This window comes from Schistocerca cancellata, chromosome 2 (assembly GCF_023864275.1).
Source record: "Schistocerca cancellata isolate TAMUIC-IGC-003103 chromosome 2, iqSchCanc2.1, whole genome shotgun sequence".
In the NCBI taxonomy this organism is placed as follows: Eukaryota; Metazoa; Arthropoda; class Insecta; order Orthoptera; family Acrididae; genus Schistocerca; species Schistocerca cancellata.
Window position 1 is genome coordinate 516567378 of NC_064627.1, and position 15340 is coordinate 516582717.

Below are 15340 nucleotides of genomic sequence, written 5' to 3' on the forward strand. Positions count from 1 at the left end.
CGACGTGAAGACTGCTCGATGCAGAATTATCGATGCGTGTCTTCTCGTATCAATGTTATTGCCACTGGTGGTTCAATCTCAACAAATCAAAAAAAGGTTCGTGGTTCAGTTTCTCCTGTCACGGATAATCCAGCTGTGCGGTGGATTATGGAACACGCTCCGGAGGAATTTTGAGAAATATTGCTGGTATTTGGCGTTCCGTACCATTGCACATGGTCGTTCGTTTAAGTAGTGCTAAGAAGCTAGGACTGTTTTCTCACCGTCACCAAAATAAACGAGCTCCGGGAAGAGAAGTGATTGTGCAGTTATCCGGTCGGGAGTCACACGTGTGAAGAAAGTCATCATTTGCCGATCCGCAGGCAAGGCGATGGTCATCCATATCATGACCTCGGCCACGGAGGCGCGTTTCTCGAATGACATACAACAGGGTTTTACAAATTTAAACCTCGCCTTCTCTGAAACGCCTGATAAATGCGCTGTTCTAGATCAGCCTCTGTTACTACTACCTGTGTAGTACAATCAGGCGATAGACCGGCGAAAACGGTGACCTATTATCTGTATATTTCTGATGTGAATAACCCGGAGCAATCATGTAAACATCTACACCCAGCTCATGTAGCACGTGTGACGCGACGTGCAGCGTGTTCAGGTCCCTTTCAACACTGCATCCGTGAATGGAACTGGGCTATTTGATAAGATCGCTACAATAACAAACACTCGACGACAAACATGTCTGATTACAAATGTGGACGTGGATAAATGCGTAAACCGTATGCGGAAGGCGGCTGCGTTTGTACGTGTAAACGCATCCCATTTAAAAATACTCCGCGTTAAAAGAAAACGGTACAGGTAAACGTGGACAGAGGGCGGGATCTGCCCCACAAAAGAGCGCGCCGGGAGCGAAAATAAACAGGTGGAGGGCGAGAGGAGAAATGAATCTCGGCGGAAGGGTCCTTCCATCCGGCGCGGCAGCGGCGCCGTCATTACGGGAGCTCTCTTCTGGCCTGGCGCGGCGTGGCTTACCTACCCCTCGCCTTGCCATGGCACGGCACGGCGTGTGCTAACTGGGCGGCGATTTTCCGCCGGTGGGGGGTTCCGCCCGCTCTGTCCTCGCCTTCCGCGGAACCGGATTTTCCGCCGGTGTCTCTGCCAGTGACGGACGCGAATCCGGCCGGCAGCAGGAAAATAAATCCTCAGCCAGCCGGATAAATGAGCCGTCTCCAGAGCTAAAACACTCCTCTTTCTCTCTCTCTCTCCCCTGGGCTCAAAACCACACCGAGATAAATAATGCGACTCGGAAAAAAGGACTCTGACAGCGACCGCTACCACTTTGGGGCCAGCCCCCGTGGAAAAATCAAAACCAGACAAAGAATGGATACGTATTCTTACTAAGCTAAAAACCTAGGAATTACAATGATACGTGGCGCCGATGGCGCTAGTTGCTTCTGTGTATTCATTTAAGATCTCTGCTGTCTACTCTATATCGTGCGGCCGGTGTTTTCCTCTTTGGTCGCATTTCGGCTATTTAAGCGCACGGCGCCGTGGGGAGAACGCTGGTTTTCATGGGTTGGCTGGCGCTCCACTGTGCAACCTGGTTGTCGGCGGTCGCTCTTTGCGCATTCTCTGGCTGTTTCTGTCACGTCGGCAGTGGGGCTGCGGACCTTGACACGCGTGCGGTCGGCGAATGTGTATTATGTCTAGTGAGAGGGCGATGGGTCAAATGGCTCTGAGCACTATGGGACTTCACTTCTGAGGTCATCAGTCCCCTAGAACTTAGAACCACTTAAACCTAACTAACCTAATGACATCGCACACATCCATGCCCGAGGCAGGACTCGAACCTGCGACCGTAGCAGTCGCGCGGTTCCAGACTGTAGCGCCTAGAACCGCTCGGCCACTCCGGCCGACTGGGGCGATGGTCTCGTCCGTGCTGCTAAACGATATGAACCTGTGAAAATGGTTTTAGTGTGTATCAGAATCAAACGGTGGGAATTATTCAGGTACGTCGAATTTCGTGCTGTTTGCAGCTAAAGGCTCTCCCAGTGTTTGGACGTCAATGCTGCTGTTTCGTGTTGACCACTGGTGTACAATTTATTGAACAGTGGTAGCCTGTTTTGGACGCACTTATTTATGTAAAGAGAGTTTTAAAATTATGTATTGTTTGGGGTGGGCTTTGACGCACGTAGACATTTTGTCTGTTTAATAATGTTTCAAATTCTAGGGCAATTATGTATATTCTGGGGTAACAGCAGTTTGCTGTTGTCATTCGATTGTTAAATAAAATCTATTGTAAATTACAAGACAGAGTTTGGGTCTGATTGGTAATTATTGACTTGTCTTTATTGAGTTGAACTATCCTTGAGCGTGTGTCCCACGTCCCAACAATTAGGATTATTAAACGTCCCCTTAGAAAAAATTATACCTGACTGTGCTTAAACTGACACACAATATTTTTAGCGCAACGGAATCTGACTTTCAGAAATCCCTACAAAAGAATGGTCCTGACTAACATTAACCTATGCGTTTCACAAATCGCTTACCTCACAAAAATCTTGGTTACTCGAACTACTGCAATACAGCGAGCGCCACTACTGCCAGCTAAATAAAAGATTCAAACTACGGAAGGCACTAACTACTGATAGGCATAGTTAGCAAATGAAAGATTTTGATAGAGAACAAACAATGTATTTACCTTAATAATCATAATATATATAGCAGTTCATGCCATCCAATCTTACAAATTTCAAATCTGCGCCATTTCACTCCCCACATCCACCACTGCTGGCGGCTCACCTCCAACTGCGCAACGCTACGCGCTGTTCACGTCCAACTGCCCAACACTACAATGGCAGACAACAATGCTAACTAGCCACAGACTGCACACAGCACAGCCAGTGATTTTCATATAGAGCGCTACGTAACGTTGCCAATAAGAAAACATAAACAGCCTACTTACAGGATCAATTTAAATTGGAACGAAACATAGTGTTGTGGGGAAAGCAAACCAAACACTGCGTTTTATTGGGAATACATACACTGAGATGAGAAAAGTCATTGGATGGCGATATACGCGTATACAGTTGGCGGTAGGATCGCATTTACAATGCATTATAGGCCGAGCATTCACCGAGTTGTCATTTGTACTCAGGTGATTATTGTGAAAATGTTTCTGTGTGGTTATGGCCGCACGACGGGAATTAACAGAGTTTGAAAGCACATTGGTAGTTGGAGCTAGACGCATGGGACATTACATTTCGGATATCTTTAGGGAATTTAATATTCCGAGATCCACAGTGTCAAGAATATGCCGAAAATACCAGACTCCAGGCATTACCTCTCATTATGGGCTACGCAGTTGCCGAAGACCTTCGTTTAACGATCGAGGCCGAGCGGTTCTAGACGCTTCAGTCTGGAACCGCGCGACCGCTACGGTCGCAGGTTCGAATCCTGCCTCGGGCATGGATGTGTGTGATGTCCTTAGGTTAGTTAGGTTTAAGTAGTTCTAAGTTCTAGGGGACTGATGACCTCAGATGTTAAGTCCCATAGTGCTCAGAGCCATTTGAACAATTTTTTTTAGCGATCGAGAGCAGCGGCGTTTGCGTAGAGCTATCAGTGCTATCAGACAACAAAACTACGTGAAACAACCACAGAAATCAGCGTGGATGTGCTACGAACGTATCCGTTAGGACAGTGCGGCGAAATTTGGCGTTAATGGGCTGTGGCAGCACACGACCGACGCGAGAGCCTTTGCTAACAGCGCGACATCCTCTAGAGCGCCTCTCCTGAGCTAGATGACTGGAAAGCTGCGGTCCCGACTTCAGTTGGTAAGAGTTGATGGTAGGGTTCAATTGTGGCGCAGCCCCAGGAAGCCAGAGGCCCAAGTTCCACAGTGCAAGCTGGTGGTGACCTGATAATGGTGTGGGCTGTGTTTACATGGAATCGACTGGTTCCTCTAGTCATCTGAACCGATTATTCACTGGAAACAGTTATGTACCCAAACAAAGATGGAATTTTTATGGATGATAGTGCGCTATGTTCCAGGCCACAATTGTTCGCGTTTGGTTCAAGAATATTCTGTACAATTCGAGCGAATGATTTGCCACGCAAATCGCCCGACTTGGGGCATAATCGAGGGTTAGTTTGTGCACAAAATCCTGCATCGGCTACAGAGGCAGCATGGCTCAGTATTTCTGCAGGGGACTTCCAGCGACTTCATGGGACCATGTGACGTCAATCTGCTGCACCATACCGGGGAAAAGGAGGTCCGACACCATATTAGGAGATAACCAATGACTTTTGTCATCTCATTGTAGAAGATTCTGGATGGGTGACCATCCGGTCCGCCAAGCGCTGTTGCCAAAGCCGGGTACACTCAGTCCTTGTGAGGCAAACTGAGGAGCTGCTTGATTGAGAAGTAACGGCTCCGGTCTCGGAAACTGACATACGGCCGGGAGAGCGGAGTCCCCCTTCATATCCGCATCCAGTAACGCCTGTGCGCTAAGAATGACACGACAGGCGGTCGGTACCGTTGGTCCTTCATGGCCTGTTTGGGTGGTGTTTAGTTTTAGTGTAGAAGATGCAACAGATCTACTAAAGAGATTGCCTACACTACGCTTGTATGTCGTCTGCTAGAGCACTGCTGCGCAACGTAGGATCTGCATCAGATAGGATTCGCGGAGGACATCGAAAATGTCCAAAGAAGGAGAGCTCGCTTTGTGTTATCGCGAAATAGGGGAGAGAGTTTCGTGGATATATAAGCGAGTTGGGGAGGCAATCATTAAAAAATAGGCGTTTTTCGTCGCGAAGAACTCTTTTCACGAAATTTCAGTCACTAACTTTCTCCTCCGAATGAAAAAGTATTTTTTATACCCCAACCTATATAGGTAGAAATGATAATCGCAATAAAATAACAGAAATTGGAGTTCGCACGGTGCGATTTAAGTGTTCGTTTTCCCGCGCGCTGTTCGAGAGCGGAACGGTAGAGGAATAATGAAAATGGTTCAATGAGCCCCCTGGAAGACAAATGTGAATTGCACAGTAGACATATGGGGCAAAATCTAGATGCAGATGTAAAAATATTGAAATTCTAGCGGTCATCACCTCACACAATAGGAATTGTCTTGTCCAGCCCACTCGTCTTATATAGGGTGCCTAAGGAAGCTGTTTACTCGGGTAGCCAGACAACAATTCAAGCAAATCTTATTAATGGAGTTTATTACAGTAAATTAAATTGACTAAAACTGAACTTTGAGTTTTCACAAAGATGGGCCGCAAGCAAATGGCGACATGCAAATATACAATTTCCATGCAAGCAAATAATACAGATCACAAGTTACGGCTGAAGTGTTTACATCACGGCTCGTCTTCTATTGCGGCTGCGGCTATTTTTTTTTTTTTTACTTTGTTGTTATTTTAATACCTGTACAAATCAGGTAGGCTGGCAGCGGCACACTACGCCGCTCTTCAGCCACAGTGTTTACAATAGTATAAGAACGGAGAATGATAATAAACATAGTGATGGACAAAAGGGAGAGGTCACAGAGACACAAAAAAACATGGAGTCGTTCACACGTGACGATAACAACACTGAAAACACGTTGGCACGGCGCACAGAACACTGATGAATCCGACGGCACAAGTGAACATAGTAGTGGGATGGCGGACACCAAAAACACTAAACGACGTCACAAAGTAGGCGATGATCTCCGGCGCGCGAATGTTCACTATGCGTGTGCGAGTCCGGGGACCTGCCAAGAGAGGAGGAGGAGGAAGGGGAGTGAGAGCGAGAGGGGAGAGCAGGGATGCCACGGGCAGGGGAGATAGGGGGGGAGGGAGGAAGGGGGAGGGGAAGCCCGGGGGAAGAGGGGTGGAGGAAAGGGATGGGGGAAAAGGAAAGAGAAGGGAAGAGAAGAGAAGGGAGGGAGGGTGCCGAAAGGAAAGGACACCGGAAGTGGGGGGTGGGGCAGGATCAAAGTTGATAGGAGGGGTAGATGGAGGGGACGAGGACATCATCAGGGAGGGGGAAGTGGCGGAAGCCACCTTGGGAGAGGGTAAGGAGGGTGGAGAGATGGAGACCGGGTGGGACGTGGGAATACAGGCGCGGCAGCGGGCGGGGGTGGGAGAGGATTGGGCATACGAGTGGGTGAGGAGGATCAAGTTTATGGGAGGTGTACAGGATCCGTATCCTTTCAAGGAAAAGGAGGAGGTGGGGGAAGGGGATGAGATCATACAGGATCTGCGTGGGGGAGGGGAGACGGATGCGATAGGCAAGGCGGAGAGCATGGCGTTCAAGGATTTGGAGGGATTTATAAAAGGGAGAGGGGACGGCCGCGGCTAGGCGGAGCGGCGCTTATATTCTCTTCGTATAGGGGCCGCTCCTGTCGTGGTGACGTCCTAGTCAGCCTACTACTGGCTGACGTCGTCTTACAGCCCCCTCTGCTGCAACGTTCCAGGCCGATGTGCCGGCGCTTGATGTTACGCCGGAACAGGAATGACTACGGAGTGAGCATAGCGTACTGCGCAAGCGGTCAACATCGAAACGAAATATCAAATCGTTCAAATGGCTCTGAGCACTAAGGGACTTAACATCTGAGGTCATCAGTCCCCTAGAACTTAGAACTACTTAAACCTAACTAACCTACGGACATCACACACATCCATGCCCGAGGCAAGATTTGAACCTGCGACCGTAGCGGTCGCGCGGTTCCGGACTGAAGCACCTAGGGCCGCTCGGCCACCGCAGCCGGCAACGAAATATCCCCGTGACATCCACACGTACTTGTATATTCTGTGAGGTGCATGGCACACGGTACTTCTCATTGTACCAGTAATCGGGCCAACTTCCCGTTCCATTAAAGTATGGAACGCCGGAAGAATAATTGTATTTAAAATACTTTCTGAGTGCTGCAATTAATCTTGTGTTCACCTCGCGGTCACTACGGGAGCGATTCGTATGAGTCTGTATTATGTGCATACTTGTCATCATTTAAATACGGTTCTTAAAACTTTGTAAATAGGTTTTCTCGGGATTACTTGCGTCCATCGTAAGCGTCTATCAGTTCAGTTTCTTCAGCATCTCCGTGACACTCTCCAATGGGTCAAAGAAACCTGTGACCATTTGTGCTGATCTTCGCTCTGAATACGTTCAATAGCCTCTGTTTGTCCTCTTTGGAATGGGTCCCACACACTCGACTTCAGGACTTCAGGAAAGGTCGCACGAGTGTTCTGTAAGCAATCTTCTTTGTACACTAATTGCATTTCTCTAGTATTCTACGAATGAGCCAAAGTTGCCACCGCTGGTATGACAGTTTTGCTTACATTTCGCGCCAAGACACAAACTTTAATATTCCACGTATCTACTCCGTTTTCACGTTTTTATTTATTAGTTCTAGCAATAGTGGCGAATTGTTTCTGTTACAGATACAAATCGAAACTCATTAAATGAGGAAGAGCCACTATACATAGGTAAATACCACAAAGATCTAATTATGAGTATCACACTAGTAAGAGGCACTTTAGATGTTCATTAATATTGAGACACAGAATAACGAAGGCATAAAATCGTAGGATAAATTTATGTGATGGTATCGCCATATGTTTATGAGCCAGTGTGAGTGTGTGTTGCTAGTCAATCCGTTGAATATATACAAATTTGAAGCAATGTTCATACGCAGATAACATTTCTATATGACTGAAACTTTTCCTTCGTATTACTCAGTATTTCCAAACCATTGTGCTTATCTTACAGCAGTCATAACGTTCCAAAGACATGACAAATGATTATGTGCGATTAATACTTCGTTTCTTTAGGGATTACCAAAGATTATAAAGATTTTACGAGAAGTGAAAACGGAAGAATTTATTTCCTAAAAGTATTTCAAAGTCTGGTAAATAGTTAATATTCTGCATGTTGTAGTTCCAAATTAAAAGTTTTTGGAACATTTTAGAACTGGCATACCAGGAAACCATTCGCAATGAAAACAGAGGTTCGGTAATAAGATAAATTTCAGTTCAAAGTCTAAAAATAGGGGCAGCTACCCACTTTTCCCTATAAAAAATACTCACCTCGGGACTGTGACAGTTGTGTCAAACCACCAAAATACCCTTTCGTTTGTCTCTTCGAAGCTGTAAGCCAAGATCATCCCAGATATCGAACACAAATTGTTAATATGTCCACGAGATGCGACTACAAAATCCATGGTACTTCTGAACGTGATGTGTCTCTGCTAGCGATGCAATGAAATCTGCAGGCGCTTACGGGCAACCTTTGATCACGCCATAGCCACACAACTATTGTAGTAAATGCATGTTGGCGAGAAAAATTCCACTCTGCGAATCTGAATGCTCTCTCCATAGATACTCCTACTCTATGGGCACCCATGGAGACTCTACAGATAACTCATATCAGCAATCGCCACTAGATTTTCCGGGCTCTTATGCCTCGTGAGCGTGATTGTATGGCGTTTGGTTATGTGTTTGTCTACCGCTTACAAGTGATGTGATCTTCATCACAGAAAGGTTTAATATTGAATTTCCTAGAGCGTACGTTGCAGGGAGAGTCAGTCAACATATTGCTTCCCCCGATATTTCACGAAATGACGACAAGAAAATAAGAAAAAATAGAGCACATACGGAGGCGTATCAACAGTCTTTTTTTTCCCTCCAACCATTCGTAAGTGCTCTCCGCCTTACATCGAAAGGTCACTTTTTGAATACAGATGTAGATAGATATATCCAAGGGTGGTTTGATAAGATCTCGGAACAGAATAAAAAAAAAGCACTTATATCACTAAAATATTTTTTTTAATTTTTCAATGTAATCTCCTTGTAGATTAATGCACTTGGTCCAACGATGTTCCAGTGCCTTGATCCCATCTCGAAATTGAATTTCCTACAGGCCTGCAAAATAGTTGTCAACTCAGGCTATCAATTCTTCGTTTGAAGTGAACCTTCGTCCGCCAAGAAAAATTTTCAGTTTTGGGAAGAGATGGAAATCTGACGGGGCCATATCACGTGGATAAGGCGAGTGTGCCAACAGTTCATATCTTAGTTCGCGTAATTTTGCCATGGCGACGGTAAATGTGTGCAGGTGCGCGTCAAGAGTCGCGGCACCCATCTTGCAGATAGTTTTTTCAATTCTAATTCTTCAGTTAAAATGTGATGTACCCTTCCAAATGACATCTGGCAAGTGTGAGCAATTTCACGCACTTTCAATCGGTGATCCTCCATGACCATTTTGGGCACTTTTGCAATGATTTCTGGAGTAATGACACATCTTGGCCGACCACTGCGCGGATCATCATCTAAGCTCTCCCGACCAAATTTAAATTCATTTCTCCACTTGGCAACAGTTGAATATGAAGGAGCAGAGTCCCCCAGTATATTCTCGAAATGAACGTGAATGTCTATTGCCTTCCATACCTTTCCTTACGAAGTACTTAATCAATGCTCTAATCTCGATTTTTTTCATCTTCGCAAATCAACGCGGGAACAACTACAGAGCCCCGTCACCGCCACAGCTCTCTTCCGAGAGCACTGACGTGGCATGCGTTTACAGGCAGCAGTCCAATGAAGATCAAGTGAACAACTCGTTGCGCTAGCGCTGAACTCTCATGGTGATTCCGAGAACTTTCCAGACCACCCTCGTACCTGGGTAATCTCTTTCCGCGTGTTTTGTACAAGCCATCAACACTGGGTGCTGGAGTGTCGTTAGAATTCAATTGTCGATCAACCATATTAGAGTCTTGCTCAGTTATCAACATTTTAGACGAACATGCAGTCCAGAGAAGCAGTGGTGCCCATCGTTATTCTCAGAATGCTGAACATTACTTGCAACATTGTTCTACTGAAATATGGAATGTCGAGTTGCTGAATATGATTAGAGGTTTCTGTTCAGATTGCCTTTAAATCGAGGGAGGCGAACTCGCATGTCGTATGTGAACAGGAGTCTTTTCTAAAGCTCATGTCCTACTAAAAAGAGTTAATAAATAATTAACACGGTTCATTAGGGTGCAATATATGGATAGGAAAGTATTTAGAACGTATGTATTTGTAGCAAAAAAATGGTTCAAATGGCTCTGAGCACTATGGGACTTAACATCTGAGGTCATCAGTCCCCTAGAACTTAGAACTACTTAAACATGACTAACCTAAGGACATCACACACATCCATGCCCAAGGCAGGATTCGAACGTGCGACCGTAGCGGTCGCGCGATTCCAGACTGTAGCGCCTAGAACCGCTCGCCTACTGCGGCCGGCTATTTGTAGCAATTACATATTTGCGTATGCTCCAGATTGCATGGAACTCTCATTCTTCAACGAGGCGGCGCTTAGGACAACCATTGGTCTAGGCAACGCTGTCGTCATAAACGTAGTGAAGAGTCGCCGCTTTTACGGGAATGAACACAAAGGTCTAAGAGTCACAACTGGTTATACAAACTTTTAAAATAACACAGAAAACAAATTAAAATTTTACAGGCGTTGTCTTACGAATGGCATACCTGTAAAAGCTCATTAAAATCATTAGCAACCACCTATATTGTAACGAAGTCAGTCATAGCGACATGATTTGTCTAAAGGTTACGGTTCATTAAGTTAGAGAGCCGCACCACAAACCAGTCAAAAGACTGATGACTCAAAAAAAAAAAAAAAAAGTTACACGAAATTTTCATATTTCAGCAAGACGGCAAATACCAAGACCATTCATGCTGACAGTGATAATGTAACGAATGTGGTAAAGAATCGACTCTTTTACGGGCACCAGCACACATATTTAAAATTAACATTTAATGTGACATAGTAAAAAAATTAAAATTGTAATTGCCATTTTTACAGGCGCTAAGTCGGCAAGAACAAAAAGCAGTCACAGTGGCACTGACAAAGCTATAACTACCAGCGTATTCCATGATTATCTGATGTGATTCATTATTATTAATATGTGATTGCGGTTAGACATATTGGAATATTTAGTTTCCATCATGGCACATTGCGGGAAATGATTACGAAATGTCAGAAGCTGGAGTAAACATGAATGACATGCAACAAAGGCACCGCTTTCCCCATTGTTATGTTATGTTATGTTAACCGGGGACGTAGAAACGACGCAGAGACTCCGTCCCCGCCGCAGCCGCAGTGGTCCACAACCCCACGACGACTACCGCAGTCCACTTCACCCCTTCGCCGCTCCACATCGAACCCAGGATTATTGTGCGCTTCGGCCCCCGGTGGATCGCCGACCTAGTGTAGCTGAGGCGGAATAAGGGGAACCAGCCCGCATTTGCCGAGGCAGATGGAAAACCGCCTAAAAACTATCCACAGACTGGCCGGTTCACCGGACCTCGACGCAAATCCGGCGGGCGGATTCGTGCCGGGGACCGGCGCTCCTTCCCGCCCGGAAAGCCGTGCGTTAGACCGCACGGCCAACTGGGCGGGCCGCTTTCCCCATTACTTGCAGGTAATCTGCAAACGTTAAGAACATGAATGGGGCAGATGCAGTAATAAGCGTATATTATCCACTGTATACGCTTTTAAGGAAATAATGTATACGAATAATTACGCAATTTAAAACGAGCATTGCTTGAAACTACTTTTGTTTCAACAAATAAACCAACCATCAGGATCCAGCAATTACTGTAAAGGCACCGTATACAACACGTTGTCTACGTATCTTTTAATATTACTTGAAAATAAACTTCCCTCTTCGAGGTATAGACGTATCTGAGATACTGAGCCTGCATATCGTATAGAATGGCAGACAGTTAAAAGCGGTTAAAAGTGGTTACTGTGTCGGCGATTGTTGCGAAAACACCATTTCAACGTACGCGTATATCGTAATTGCTCTAGCACGCAAACATTTGGGGTTACACTCGTCTGGTATGAGACGTTCCTGGGGGGTGGGAGGGTGGGGGGGAGGAACACTGGGGCCGAACCGCACAATGACCCTGGGTTCGGTGTGGGGCGGCGGTAGGGTCAGTGGACTACTGTGGCCTGTTGTGGGGTTGTGAACCACTGAGGGCTACGGCGGGACGAAGCCTCTCCGTCGTTTCTAGGTCCTCGGTTTAATATGTACATACATGTATATGGTTAAATACTGGGTAACACTCATTCCTGCAGACATTATATAGCTATTTCATGCGCCACCGACTACTAGGTCAGAGACGCCTGTCTATAGTACATATCGAACAACCGGAAGAACCTATTCATATTAAAACGGTTTTTGTCGTTTAGTAAACTTTGTGGGTCTCTCTTCTCATATTTAAGCAAGATGGCGAATAGTAACACCATTCATGTTGGAAATGATAACACAGCAGACGTGGTAAAGAATCGCCACTTTTACAGGCATTAGCACACACAATTCTTCCAATATGTTCAACAATCCGCCTTTATCTACAGTGTGAATAACCCTCATACTATCTTAAATGTATGGTTGTTTGCTTTCAGGTGCTCATGCAATGCTGTACGGTTGTAACGCAAATTAAAATTTTCACTATAACGTATCTGAAACGATCTTCCTGTCTGGCCAGTACATGTAATTTGACAATTCTGCCAGTTAAATTTATATACTCCTGACCTACTGTATTTGTCCTTAACCACATTCTCTCTCTGTTTCAAAGCATGTCCTAGCGACTAGTGTGACCGAAACGCGGCGTTAACTTCCAGTCTGGGAGATCATCGCCCAATGCCGACAGTTATTAGGACCTTTACAAGGGAGTGCTGTGTAACGTTCTCTTCCGCTTCCATAGTTTGTATTACTATGTTTCGCTCGACTAATATTTTTAATAATCTGTAGTTTTATAACTCTTTCCCGGGTCTGTGAGCGGTAACTGTAACATTCTATGCAATGCTGAGCAAAAATATGCTCTTTTGTGTTGTATTGGATGTGTTTCCAATAATAATTTCTGAGTACGTGGGTTTCAACTACACTTTGAAAATATGCTTCCCGTGTTCCCAATAATAATTCCTGAGTACGTGGGTTTCAAGTACACTTTGAAAATATGCTTCCCATTCAATCTGCTAACGGACACGTCGAGGAAATTCACGTTCAACCGTGGATTTAAATTTTTGCAAACATTTAATTAAGTCTTCAGTTACCTCGAATAACTCTTGTTTCATTCCTCTAAACCACACTGTCGTCCCCATAGTGATAATAACACTTTTTCTCTCTTTTATGTCAAGATACCGGGTGATCAAAAAGTCAGTATAAATTTGAAAACTGAATAAATCACGGAATAATGTAGAATGGTTCAAATGGCTCTGAGCACTATCGGACTTAACATCTGAGGTCATCAGTCCCCTAGAACTTAGAAATACTTAAACCTAACTAACCTAAGGACTATCACACACATCCATGCCCGAGGCAGGATTCAAACCTGCGACCGTAGCAGTCGCGCGGTTCCGGACTGAAGTAATAATGTAGATAGAGAGGTACAAATTGACACACATGCTTGGAATGACATGGGGTTCTATTAGAACCAAAAAAATACAAAAGTTCAAAAAATATTCGACAGATGGCGCTTCATCTGATCAGAATAGCAATAATTAGCATAACAAAGTAAGACAAAGCAAAGATGATGTTCTTTACAGGAAATGTTCAATACGTCCACCATCATTCGTCAACAATAGCTGTAGTCGAGGAATAATGTTGTGAACAGCACTGTAAAGCATGCCTGGAGTTATGGTGAGGCATTGGCGTCGGATATTGTCTTTCAGCATCCCTAGAGATGTCGGTCGATCACGATACACTTGCGACTTCAGGTAACCCCAAAGCAAATAATCGCACGGAATGAGGTCTGGGGAGCTGGGGGGGCCAAGCATGACGAAAGTGGCGGCTGAGCACACGATCATCACCAAACGACGCGCGCAAGAGATCTTTCACGCGCCTAGCAATATGGGGTGGAGCGCCATCCTGCATCAACATCGTACGTCCCAGCAGGTGTTTATCAGCCAGGCTGGGGATGATGCGATTCTGTAACATATCGGCGTACCTCTCACCCGTCACGGTAGCAGTTTTGCTGTCCAGCGACATCTGTCGGACATTTTGTGAACTTTTTTTTGTTCTAATAAAGCCCCATGTCATTCCAAGCACGTGTGTCAATTTTTACCTCTCTATCTACTTTATTCCGTGGCTTATTAAGTTTTCAAATTTATACTTACTTTTTGATCACCCTGTACTTCTTGAAAAGCCTAATTTCCAAGCCGTTAAGTAATATTTCCTCACCCATATGAAAAACTTTGCCCTTTCCATTTATTAATCTCGTTACGAATGGTCACGTAACTACATAATAAATTTCTCCACGGCTTCAAGGTCCGGAACATATATGCGTCAAAAAGGTTTATAGGATGGTAAGTGCAGTATCCAGTGGCGGCCCAAATCATCCCACTAGGCGCTTATCTGATATACTGGTCAATAGCGCAGACTGCCGGATTGTGTGAGTATGGCATCGTCTAGAAATACTTCGTGTACTGCTGTCAAGGTAAGGCTGGTTGAAGCAGTACGATTAGTAAACAAAGTATGGAGACACCACTGGCTCAATATTGCGCCTCGAGACGTACTGGTACTTACTCCCAGCTGCCTTCTTCATTCGACTGCCTTTCAGTGTCTGATGGTGGCGTAGTATTGGCCATTCCATCGGACTGGATTGTTTGGGGGAAGAGACCAAACAGCGAGATCATCGGTCTCATCGGATTAAGGAAATACGGGGAAGGAAGTCGGTTCGTGCCCTTTCTAAGGAACCATCCCGGCATTTGCCTGGAGCGATTTAGGGAAATCACGGAATACCTAAATCAGGATGGCCGGACGCGGGATTGAACCGTCGTCCTCCCGAATGAGAGTCCAGTGTGCTAACCACTGCGCCACCTTGCCCAGTCTGGCCATTCCAGTCGTTCAGGGGAGATCGCTGTTGAGCCTAAAAGTTCGACATATTTCAGAGTTTGTTGCTGTCACACACTGTTCCAGGCTTTATGAGAGTGTGTATTGTGTCGGGCCAATTCTTGTCAGACGCGCAATTTTCAAAACCGTTTGAGTGCTTTGGGGGCCATTTGGTCTCACTGGACTTAAATACTTTCATATTTTTAAACAATAAACGAAATGACATGGAGGTTAATAAAAATTAGCGAGAAAACTTGTGACAATTATTTATTAATGATTATACACCAAGTCTGTACATTTTTGATGTCAGAAGTGCTAGCTGGGGAGGTCTTACGGTGGCAGGAAGAATGCGGGAGTTCGTGCTTTACTACACTGTCCACTGACTTTCAGGCAAATGGGTCTAGCTGGCCGGTACCCAGACTGACCGACACACTTCAAGTATCAAGGGACCCAGCGAGCACGCAGTAGAGCCG